Below are 12,897 nucleotides of genomic sequence, written 5' to 3' on the forward strand. Positions count from 1 at the left end.
GGGGTGTGATAGAAGGGAGGGCAGATTGGAATAAGGTGTAATCAGAATGCAAGGTGTTTTGGGGTGGGGGAGGCGAGAGATGGGGAGAAAATTTAGAACTCAAAATTTTGTGGAAATGAATGTTGAAAACTAAAAATAAATCAATAAACATAAAATAAAAATTTTTTTTAAATTTTTAAAAAGTGCACATCATAACCAACCTGGGTTGCTTCCTTTTCAAAAGCAATTAGCACACTGTTTTGTGATTCAATTTTTGCTTGAAATAATTCCAAACCTTTATTTTATATTTGTTTTCATATAAAAGAAAAAATTAACTTGCAAATCTCATCTTACAACATACCCTAAAAGCAATATTCATACAATTCCTGTCTTTTGCTTTCTACAATGTGAGATTTTAGGGCAAAAAAAAAAGTTTTATTGTTCTTGTTTTTGTTGTTGTTTTCCTCTCTGCAGCAGTATTTTAGAGGTAAAGTGGCCAGTTTGTGTGTGGGAATTTACTCAGATAAATGCATATATAAATCAATTGAGTCAATCACTTTATCTTGCTTAGAAGTAACTGACTCTAACCCTGATTAGTTTTATCAGGAGAGCCCCTCAATTAATCAAATTAATCAAAATCATTAAATTACAATAAACCCAGAACCATACTGTTTTTGTACGGAATTTGCATGGAATAATTAGCTAGATGGGAAGCCAGGAATTTGAATACCTCTAAGCTTGGAGGAAAGAGCAGTTCCAGCCCACATGTTTCTTATTATTGTAGTTATTCCATAAATTTTCTTCATTTTACTTACTTCAGTTTGCATCAATCCATATAACTCTTCCCATATTTTTCTGAATTTTATGTTATTTTGTATCACAAAGTAATTTTGCACAGAAGCATAAATTTAGACCTGGAAAGGACTTTAAAGATCATTGAGTCCAACCTCCTCACTTTGAAGATGAGGAAACTGTAAGAGTTTATAAGTGTTCTAAGCAGCATTTGATCTCAGGTCTTCATAATTTCAAGTCTAACTATCTACTACTTCACTTAGCTGCCTATGTTCACATACCACAATTTGTTTAACCATTATTCACCTGATGGAAATCTACTTTGTTTCTAATTCTTTCCTATTTGTGAGAAAGTATAGCTATAAATAATTTTTTAGTCTATTGGACCCTTTTTTCTGTCTTTAACATCCTAGTAGTATCACCTCAATTAGATTTCTTTTCCTTACAAGTGTCTCTCTCCCCCTCCTTCTGTCTCCCTCCCTCTGTCTCTCTGTCTCTCTCTGTCTCTCTGTCTCTCTCTCTGTCCCTCTCTCTCTCTCTCTGTCTCTCTCTGTCTCCCTCTGTCTCTGTCTCTGTCTCTCTCTCTCTCTCTCTCTGTCCCTCTCTCTCTCTCTCTCTCTCTCTCTGTCCCTCTCTCTCTCTCTCTCTCTCTCTCTCTCTCTCTCTCACACACACACACACACACACACACACACACACACACAGTAATGAGGTTAGGGAATTATTTTAAAGCCTACACTGGTTTGCTTCAAAAACATTAGCGCAAGGAACACAAGAGGTTGCCAACTGTTAAAACTTTCAGAAAAACCATAGGGAGCCTTTGAGATTCTTTTTCAGATCTCGAATATTTCAAAACAGCTCTTCTCAAGAGGGATTGTCCTGCCAAGCATGGTAACCTAAACCTAAGCAGACCTGATTTCCATTTTCAATATCAAATGCAGTTTAATCAATCCTGCCAGTATATGTCTTTCTCTGCCAAGTACTTCTGAATGTTAAAGATTATTCTGAGTTTGGGTCCAAGAAAGGGCCTCATTAATCCTTTCCCAGGTAGCCCCATCCAGTGCCATGTACATCATTCTCTCCAGACTCCTCTCCACATCTGGATATTCTGTTCCTTGAGTGGTGATCATCACCATCTACAAAGTGAGGGTGTTACGCTAGCCTCTCTCTAATTCCTTCCCATTCTCTCAGCCTTTCCCATTTGACTGTAAGTCCTGGAGGACAGAGAGTCTTTCTTTTGAACACTCCCACAACACTTAGTGCAGTACTCAACATGTTACAGTTGTCGTTTGCCCTTCATCTTCAAAGAGGACCAAAGACATCATGTCTTCACTTGTTCATTAATTGGATTTAAGTGAGGCAGAGCTGTACAAAGTCATCAGCCTTGCTATCTCTTCCAGAGTCTTTGAAGTCCAATGGTAGGACAAAATTCAAGACAACTGGCTATGGCCAGGGATGCAGTAGATGACCTTGCTGTCTTTGATTCCTGACCAAGCTCTAAGTTCTCTACAGCACCTGATTGAGTCAGATTGTTTTCAACTTCTCATTTTACTGGGAAGAGTCTTCATATGCTTAGGGTAAACACCCCCCTAAATCACCAACAGATATAAGGCTACCCTCAAACTAGTTTAGCCCGTCTGCCAAGATGGTTTACTAGGGTGTGGCTCCTGCCCATGCTACAGCTTCTAGGAGCCACAGATGAGAATAGGGTGAATCAGATGGACACCAAAAGGTGGGTGAGCAGCCCTGAAAAGGGTTCTGTAGCAAGCCCTCACGTTAGAGGTGCTAGTCCTCCCAAATACCCCATATACCTCTACATATACCTCTAGTGAAGGCTTCAAAAGAATATTTGTAGTCTAGTATGTTTTATTCTACAAAAAACTTTGAAGAAGCAAAGCTTGTCTTCGCTGGTGTCTTGCCCTTCCTCTCATTGGTTTTTGCCTTAAATATCTTCAGGTTAATATCTTGGAGAATGCTGTGATGACTCATACATCATGTTCAAGCATTCTAGATTCTAGATTTAAGGCATCCCTTCTCCTGACCAAGCCATGATTACCCCACAGCTTTAAGAGCTGGGGGAGGGGAAAGTATTTGCATCTGAATGTGCATCTGAGCTCCAACGACAGTTATTTCTCTCCCTTTCACTGACTCCAATTATTTCTGAGGTGCTAATGGAATGGTAAGTCCAAGTTTATCTGGAGACAAAGGTTGTTCGAGAGGTGTAATAGATGAGGCACAGAGGTAATAACAAATAAATCACTTTCACACAGTACTTTGACGTAATATTTCACATAGTAAGGTGGCAAAGTAAATGGAGAGTCAGTTTCAGATATAAAAAGACCTACGTCCAGGTTTTACCTCTGACCTACCAGCTATATGACCATAGATAGGCAACTGGTTTAAATAGGCAACCCTCTAAGACAGAACCTGATCTGCATTAATAGGGTGAAATTCCTCTTCAGGAGTTCTCTGTAAGGATGAAATCTCAGGTCTAGAGCAACAGCAACAGCATGAAAACACTAAATAGCCATAAAAAAGCTTGGTTGTGATGGCTGTTAGTCCAGAATTTCACAAGCAAGGAGGTCACACATTGATACCTTACGTTGTTGCCAGGGTCCATTTTTTTGTATTGATGGCATAATGGATGCTGGGGTGGGGAAGGGGGTAGTTGAAGGGAAACTAGAGCAGGAAAATCAGATTCAAAATCCATCTTCAGACACTTACCTGCTGTTTGACTCTGGTCTAGTCACTTAACCTCTGTTTGTCTTAGTTTCTTTAACTGTAAAATAAGGATAATAATAGCATGTTCCTAGGGTCTAATGAGATATTTATAAAGGTCTTAGCACAGTGCCCAGAATTTAATAAATGTTGATTTCCTTTCTTCCTTCTTTCCTTCCCTGCCTTCCTTTTCTTTTTCTTTCCTTCCTTCTTCCCTCTTTCCTGCCTTCCTTCCTTCCTTTTGAATTCCTGTCTTCTTAATTAGATAACCATGCTGTCAATCAGCAGCACTACACTGACCAGTAAAACCTACCACTCGAATCTGATAAATAATCTCGGATAATGTGCTAATGACACTGTTAAATAATAGACTTCTAGTGACAACGAGTATACAACTCATGTTATGTAATTCATTAGACTGTAACCATGAGAATTTCAGTTCATGGAAGGCTAAAGTGGAAAATGTTTTTTTAACAATTATTCAATACATAGTCATTAAATTCCTGCTGAGAGGCAGCATCCTTTAATAGGTGGAGGGCCAGCCTTAGAGGAAGGCAGATCCAGGTTCAGGTTTTGCCACTGACACATATTAGCTGTATGATCCCAGGCCCATCACTTGGCAACTCAGTGTCCCAAGCAACTCTGTAGGACCCTAAATTATACAGGAGTTGTCAGTCTGCATAGTAAAGAGTTTCTACCCTAGAAAGTTCCCCACATTAATGAAGTCATAGGTCCAAATGCATGTAGCGTAGAGTACTAGGGGTAACCAGGTGGCACAGTGGATAGAGCACCAGGTCTAGAGTCAGGAAGACTCCTCTTCCTGAGTTCAAATCCAGACTCAGTCACTTACTAGCTGTGTGTCCCTGGGCAAGTAACTTAACTCTGTTTACCTCAGTTTCCATATCTATAAAATGAGCTGGAGAAGGAAATGTCAAGCTACTCCAATATCTTTGTCCACTCAACCACTTAGCTGTCTCTAATTAAGACATGGTCCCTGCTGCAAGGAGATGACAAACTAATGGGGTGATGTAATCTGTTTGCAAATAATTTTAATGAAAATTAGAATATACATTTGTTGAGACCTCGTGTCAGACATTTCATGATGCCATGTGGGATTTTCTTGGCAAAGATATTGGAGTGGTTTGTCTTTTCCTTCTCCAACTCATTTTATAGATGAGGAAACTGAGGCAAACTGGGTTAAGGTCTCTCATAAGGTCTGTTGCCATATTTGAACTCAGGAAGAAGTGTCTTCCTGATTCTAGGCCCATAAAAGAAATACAAAGTGACTTGAGGGGAGATAAGAAGAATGAGAAAAGGTTTCCAGGAGTTAAAAATGGGTAGAGATTTCGAGTTCCTCAGATCATAGCAAATAGATGGCTGCCCATACTATTTATGCATAGAGATGTAATTGTCATTCTACCTTTCATACAAGGTCAATCAGACTCTGTACTGATGAGAGACCATAATGAAATGAAGTCTTCTCTTATTCTGTGATACGTTTTTTCTTACACCTCCCCGAACACCAGGATCCTATTTCCCCTTGTCAGCTGATATTAAGGTCTGTGTGACCGTGGTAAGACAATGGGTCTTAGTCAATACTTCATATGAGACATGTCTCATAGCCCTAATGCTTCCTTAAAAATCAATATGGCATCCTCTGATTGGCTTTAATAGAATTTCCTCATTAAAAATATATGCAGGATGCCAACTAGCATATGAATGAGAAAGAAATAGAATGAAGAGGAGAAATCAGTGACCATGCTGGCTGTTTCTGTCTCCCACCATCCTTTAGCTTCCAGCCCTGAGAATGGCAGGATGCCCCTGCCCTGCCCTGCCCTGCCCTGTCCTGTGGGACTCTAGCAGCTGGCTGTTGCTTCCCAGATGAATTGAAAAGAATAACTGTGAACCTAAGAGGCCTCCCTGTTTCCTAACTACCCAGGCACTACTTGCTCGCTCTCAGCAAGGAGGGTAGGGCATGCATGGGGACAGCACACTCTCATCCATTTTCCTTTGAGTTGTTTTCCACCCCATTAAAGTCTCCTGCAGCGGGCTATTATTTGTGCGGGCCCAATGCAAGGGAAGTACCACCTCATGAATCTTTATACCACTCAGACCTGCTTGAATGTTGTTTAATTATAAGCTGCAGTGTGAAAATCCCATGTTACCCCCATGCCTGCCTGCACTGCAGAGTAGAGCTATTAAAGACAGGCGGTATAACCTTTGGAATAGACTCAGCTATAATAGCTAATACCCCTCAGGAAAAATTCTGCATTGTTCCCCCGCTGAAATGGGATGAAGACAATTTTGCCAGGCTTGAATCTGCTTATCTGTCAAGATATAGGAAATGCATCGGGGGAAGCAGTGGGCCCCAGATGCTACTTCCCAATTACATGGCCTCACTTTCCAAGTTGCTAGAACACTCTCTAGCCATTATGTAATACTCAAGACAACTCTGTGAAGGCGGTCAAAAGTTAGCATGGCTGTGTTCGTTTCACAGATGGAAAAGCCAGAGTATGCTGAAGGCACTTACCCCAGACTAGCAGTAGATTCAAGATGATGGAAGAGATCCAAAAGCATGGAATAAGAGAACATTTGAGGAGGGTGTCCTTTCCAGGTTTTTCATTTTAACAATTATAAAGGATAGGAAAAGGGACCGCCCCTATGATTTCACTGGTACAAGGAACACCAGGGGGAGGAAATTCCATCTACTGTTGTAGTTCAACAGAAGCAGCAGCAGCAGCAATGATGATAATACCAGTAATTAGCACTTGTACAGCTCTTCAAGGTTTGCAAATGTTTATCTCACCTTGCGGGGGGAGTGCAACTCTTCGTGACCCCACTTGGGATTGTCTTAGCAAGGATACTGGAGTGGTTTGCCATTTTTACAGATGGAGAAATTGAGGCAAACAGAGGTTATGTGACCCGACTTGTCACAGAGCTATTATGTGAGGGAGGATTCGAATTCAGATCTTCCTGCCTCAAAGTCCAAAGCTCCATCTGCTGTGCCATCTAGCTGCTTCAGTTCACTTCTTTCTTGGCTCTAATATTCTAGAGTACTAAACAGGAAAGTTACTTGCAGTCATGCCACCAATGGGTCTCAAATGTGGGACTGAAATCCAAATCCTCCTGGCTTCCTATTCACTATTCTAGGTACCTCTAACATACCTGTATTATTAATCATTACTGCATCTTGATACTGAAACCAGGTATAGAGTAAACAAAATTTATAGATACAATTTGTCATATATAAGGATGATGTGACCAGCTTGTCATCAGCTCCCAATTATGGGACCACCTTATTCCACTTATTATGTGACCATCCCTGTGTCAGATGATATGGAGTGCCTTGGTAACAGATAGACCACAGGACTTAGAGTCAGAAGTCACCTAGGTCTATATCCTGCTCTGTGACCCTGAGAAAATCACTCTATCATCTCTCAGTCTTTGTGACCTTACATGTAAAATGAGGATAATAGTAGTTTATAACCCTGACCTCTCAGGATTGCCTTGAGAACCGAATGAGAGAATGTATGTGTTTCACAAGCATTAAAGTGATGTATATGTGTTATTCTTCTTACAAAAATACATAAGAGGTAGCTCCTGCCCTCCTGGATAGACAATCTAATTCAACAGACAAAACATAAAACAATTAGAAATCAATTGAATACTAAACTGTGTGGTATTACTCACGAAGTGTTCTTTGAGAGGGGAGTTGTCAGGACAAGCATCAGGGCACAGGCAGATCTTGGCCTGGGGCTTGGGAGGCCAGGTAGAATTTGGACAAGAGGAGGAGAGGGTATTCTGAGGACAGGGGAGGGGAAGGATAATTTCGTGTTTCAAAGGATAGGAAAGAAAGGGGTGTGTGGGTGTGAAAGAGAGAGACAAAGAGCCAGAGAGAGACAGAGACAGTCTGGCCAGATTGGAGGATCAGAAGTATTTTGCATATTTTGTGTAGACTCTCCTGGAGGTCAAGGGTAAGGTCTATCAACCAATGAGATTCTATATTTTCAGTTTGCTTCATTTGTTTTGTCTGGGTATCAAGCACTATAAAACTAAGGTCCTGGAGGAAGAGGGCATCTCAGGTCTTAGAGGGGGCATGGACCCTTTAATAAAATGCCATTGTCTCAGAACTCTGCCTCAGTTTCTTTTGTTATAGGTTGGACAGTTTTGGACCCCACAGAAGAAATACCAGAGGCCATCTAGTCCTCTCATTTTACAGATAAAGAAACTGAGACTGAGGGGGATTATATGATCTGCTCATAATTAGAAACTGGTGAATATTAGAGATAGGATGTGCTGTTAGAAAGTTATATAAATAGGGTTGCACTGACACATTTCAGAAAGAGTTGAAAATTAGGCAGGGAAGTTTGGAATTCATGTGGTAGGCAGTAGGGAACCAAGTAGAAGCCAAGCTTCTATTAACCCCATTTTACAGATAGGGAAAATGTGGTTAAGTGGTTTGTCTAGAATCCAAAAGTAGTAAGTACTTAGGACAGATATTTGAATTAAGGTCTTCCTCACTTCAATTCAAGGACTCTGTCCACTGTACCGCCTAGCTGCTTCACAATAAGACTTTTAAGGTTTACTCTAGTGCTTTACTCATGACAGACTCATGAGGTTGATAGGAAAAGTGCCATCTTTATTTTACACATGAGGAAGCTGAGGATCCTGGGGGTTAAATGAGTTGTCCATTGTTACACATCTAAGAATTATCAGAAGCAGGATTTGAGCCTAGGTCGTCGAACCCTGAAACCACTATTTTCCCTTTGGTGACATAACTAGTCAGTTATTTTAAATTATCATTGCTTGCAGGAACTCCAAGCCCAGATTAAGTTGGCGTTGACTCCCACCAGGGTGAGAGGACAAAAGTGAGCCTGGGACAGCCAGTTCACTGAGCATCTGGGCCCTTGTTTTTACTCTTGTTTATCAAGTCTTCTCTTCTTGCCTCTGATTGCTGACTGCTTGGCCTTTAGATTACCAGCTTTATGTCACCCTCTCCATCCCTATAGCTATTTGCTAAATATTTTTGTAGAGTGTGAGTCTTCTGCTCTGCTCTCTCCTGTCATCTTGTGTTGCTTTCTTCCTCCACTTCAGACCCTCTGTGTTGGTATATGTTCTTTTCCCCTTGTCCTGGATCCTCATCTTGTGAAGTCAACCTATTCTCACCCATGACAGGTTGATTTGGACATGTTGATTTTGAGGTGGCAAATTAAAATATAAATATATCCATAGAACCATAGAACAGCACCTCTAGAAGGGACCTCAGAGATCACCTTGTCCAACTGTCTCATTTTATAGATGAGAAAATTGAGATGCCCCAGGGAGGGAAAGTGAATTGACTCAGATCATGTAGATAAAAAGTCACAGATCTAGGATGTGCATGAATGCTGGTGTCTTGTTTTTTAGTTGTGTTTGACTCTTCATGACCTCATTTGGTGTTTTCTTGGAAAAGTACTAGAGTGGTTTACCATTGGTCATCTGATTCCAAATTCTGTGTTTTTTCTACTCTACCACTGCTTTTACAGGAAAAGAACTGAGGACCAGAGAAGATTTATCTACACTCAGTTAATGGCAGAGCCAGTATATCCAGGTCTCCAGATGCATGTTGTAAAACATCTTACATCAGGACGAGTGTCTCCCTCCATAGCCTTTCCTAAAACCTCCCTGGACCATCTCCCAGTCACTTTCCTTATTCTACTCCCCAGTTCCTACCCCACACATTCATTTCTTAATGTTCTATCTGCTGGTACCTCCGTGATCTTTTCACTTTCTCCACTCTGTACTTAGACTATTTTCCAGACTCCAGTTCAGCCAATGCCTATCCCCTTTTTCCATTCAAGCAGTTCTTGAAATCCCATTAACTCCACTAAGTCTCTTCTGACTTATGGGAAAAAGTCATAGCAAATTTGGATGCTAAGGGCCCTAAGGAACAAAGGATCCCCTCAAAAGTTTGATGGTACTCCCATTGTTACATGAAGAGAGATAAAGACACCACTACCACCACCACCACCACTACCACCCCTCGCAAGCCTGGAAAATTCTATCCAACCCTGGGAAAAGACATGGAGGATGAGCCTTGGAAGAAGAATAGACACTTTTTTGGAAATTTGAACACAAAAGACACTGAGAGTTGGAAGTACAGAGAAGTTTCCTCCAAACTCTGGGAAAGAGGAGAAATAATTGGTTGAGATTCAGTAGTAGTATTTCTAGGAAGTTGTCAGACTGCCAGCACATGTCATGAAGAGCAATGAATGAATGAGCCCAGTCTTCAGGCAGAGAAAGCAGATTGTATTACAGCATTCTAGGAGTCAATGTACATGGAAAATGCAATTCATTAGGTAGAAAAAATGTATGGAGAGAAAGAGGAATGTTTATTCCCTCTGAATCATAGTTTACTTACCTATATGTCACACATCTTGGATTGGAGCACTTCCCATAAATGTGAGAATGTGCTCTGGCCCCTTCTGATGGCTTAAATTCTCTAGTAACCCTTCGATATTTGTTAGTTCCTTGATCTCCATGACTGGGGTGAAAGGAAGAGTTGAAAATGACTGATTACTCAGTCAGGAAGAGCCAAGGCCTCAGGAGATTACAAGAGCTGTAGAAAAATGCCACCTATTTCCTATTTCAGTGTGTCACCTGGTACTCAAGCAGCCTGTAACCTGGACTTCCAAGCAAGTACAGCAAGCTAAGATTGGACCTCAAGTCCCTGGCTTCCTGTTCTGTTTTGTGTTTCTTTCCCTGAGACCAAGCAATGATCCTAAGAAATTCACATTTGCAGTCTTGGTGCTACCTCAGTAAGTTCCAGAATTTCTAAGATCCAGAGTTAAGGCCAGTAACCATGGAACATATAACAGTTTCTTGGCAATCCATCAAAAGAAGATCCTGCAGCTGAGGAACGAAAGCCATTCCTGATTGGTGAGGAGATCAGGTCCTTTTGAGTCACTTAGCCAGTGTGGCCATCAGAGGAAAGAGAAACATCTATTTAGCTTTCCTGCAAGTGACTTTATCTTTTGGGAGAGTAAAAGAGGTATGATGTGCAATTGTTTTATGCTTCAAGTAGTTGTTACTGTGCACTTATGGGCCTTTGGTTTTATGAGCATTCTTTTTTTTTTTTGGTAGAAGAAATAGCTTTCTTATACATGAAATCTGTTTTGCCCATTGAATATATCTTCTAGAAGAAACTGTTAAATCCTTTTAGGGGAAATCAGAGACATCAGTCCCATCTAAGCTTAGTTGTAAAGTTTTTCCCAGTTCTATTCCAAGGAAGGGGCATAACAAGCCAGAAAGTGTGAGGGAATGTGGATTTCTTCTCTCTGGTCGTGTTCCCCCAGCAATGTGAGGACAGAGTGGGAGCTCCTTATGGGAGGAGGTACCCTCTGGGCCATGGATGATATCTAAAATGGTATTAATCGTACCTTTATTGCCTATCTCGCTGGGCTCTTGTAAGAAGGCTTTGTAAACTTTAAAGGACTCGATGAACATGAATTACTATTATTATTATTGATCAGAAAAACAGCATAGTATAGATGGACCCAGAAAAAAAGAAACTCGAAACTCTTGGGGTAACCATAGACAAGTCATTTCAACCCTCTGAGCCTTGGTCTCCTTATCTGTAAGATGGGGGCAACATTTGTTCCACCCCCTACCTCACAGCCTTCTTATGGAGGAAAACACCCCACAAACCATAAAACCATCAGTGAATCTGAGCTATTATTATAATCAAACAAAAACAAGCCCAGTCCTATTGAACTTTCCCTGTGGCACGTCCAGCCCAGCAAGAAACATAGACACAGACTTAAGATCTGCTTTTTGCTCCATTTCTGTCTCTGCTCAGACCATATGTTTGTGCTTAAAGGCAGAGTTGTGTGTATGTGTGTTTTTCCACCAATATGTCAAATTGGGGCCTTCCCTGGAAACCCCTGGTAGTAGACATGCTGCTGCCCATTTCCATATGTAGATTCCAAATGCAAAAACATCGTTGGCTTTTGCCAAGATGGTCGCCAGGCAAAAGGGGGAGGGAAGACTTTTCCGCAAAGTCAAATGTAGCTCTCTCCTCTTTCCCCTGATGTGGTTTTCTTCAGCCAGGGGCATATCTGTCAGGGGTCTTTTTGTTTCTCTACAGTGAATTTGGTTTCCCTGAATGGAACATGGCCTGTTCCTTTAAGCCTGCTAAGCCAGGAACTCAGCAGAGAGCAGCCTGTGTGTATGTGTGTGTGTGTGTGTGTGTGTGTGTGTGTGTGTGTATGTGTGTGTGTCTTTAAAAAAAAAAAAAAAAAAGAAAAGAAGAAAGAAATTTTAATCCGCAGCTGCTTCCCCGTGGCTTTGTGCTTCTCATGGGGAGAATTTAGCAGCAGGTTGTCAGGGTTCCATGCTGAGAGACTCCCTGAACCTCTCCAACTTCTTTTACGAGAAGCCTTCCAGCACCAGCAGCAACCTCGAAAAATAGAATCGGCCAGAGCGTTCCCATATGTTTGTGATTCCTTAATACTGCCCTTCTTCCCGAGCCAGTGCTGGCAGCTAGTGGGAGCATGTGTACCAGGATAGCGGCTCAGCCCCGCGGGGGAGCTCATTGGCTAAAACCAGCTAAATGCTCCACAAACATCATCGAGAGAGATTAATTGGTTGTTAAAATTTGATTGCTTTGTGCTCCCTGGTTGATGGTTTGAAATGAAGATGTGCTCATGCAGAGTTGTCGTAGGTGCCTTCTGGTGGGTGTAGGCTGAGCTTTGGATACCTTTCTTAACTGCAGCCAGACCTTCTGGAGGAGACTGAAGCATGACCCAATTATCTTGGAAGTGCCTTAGTTAGTTGTATCAGTTATGGATTATGCCTCCTTCCCCCATCCTCCTCCTGAAGCCTCTTTTGGTTTAACAACTTCCAAAGCTGTAATCAATCCAGATTAAACTATATTTATGAGGCCTCCGATAAAACAACGGGTTGGAAATGATTTCCTCTTTGATAACTTACCGTGTTCACACTCAGGGTTTGGATGCCACACTTTCATTACTACCATGTTCATTGTCGTCATTTTATTGATTCGCATTTGCAAGTTCAGCAAGGGACTCTTTCAAGTCCAAATTGAACCTGCGGCTCAGCTAAGTTTAGATGTCACCAGGAGATAGGATCTCAGTGGTGGGCACTCAGAACATGGAAGGATTTAGAGCTGGAAGGAATCTAACGCTCATTTTACAGGTGAGGAAGCTGAGACTGGGGAGTGTGGGAAGTGATTTGCCCAAGGTCACCTAGCTAGTAAATGTTAGAATTGGGGTTTGCCCCCCAGGGCCTGCAACTCTGACTACCAGAATATCATGTGGTCTCCTAATCCATTCTCTGCTTTTAGAGAAAAGGAAATGCAAACCCAGAGAGATAAGTGAATTGTCCAAGGCTAAGGTGGACTCGAACTCA

The 12,897-nt window shown here is 41.5% G+C and overlaps 1 long non-coding RNA gene across 1 annotated transcript in view; it reads right to left on the reverse strand.

The window, feature by feature from the left end:
• The window catches only part of LOC140524399 (uncharacterized), a 57,617-nt gene extending 47,544 nt beyond the window's left edge, over positions 1-10,073 (reverse strand). The window contains exon 1 of the long non-coding RNA XR_011973705.1: positions 9,890-10,073. This is a non-coding gene — a long non-coding RNA (uncharacterized lncRNA). The remainder of the gene's footprint in view (positions 1-9,889) is intronic.
• Between the last annotated feature and the right edge of the window lie 2,824 nt (positions 10,074-12,897).

The sequence above is a fragment of the Notamacropus eugenii genome, chromosome 1 (assembly GCF_028372415.1).
Source record: "Notamacropus eugenii isolate mMacEug1 chromosome 1, mMacEug1.pri_v2, whole genome shotgun sequence".
Taxonomy (NCBI): Eukaryota; Metazoa; Chordata; class Mammalia; order Diprotodontia; family Macropodidae; genus Notamacropus; species Notamacropus eugenii.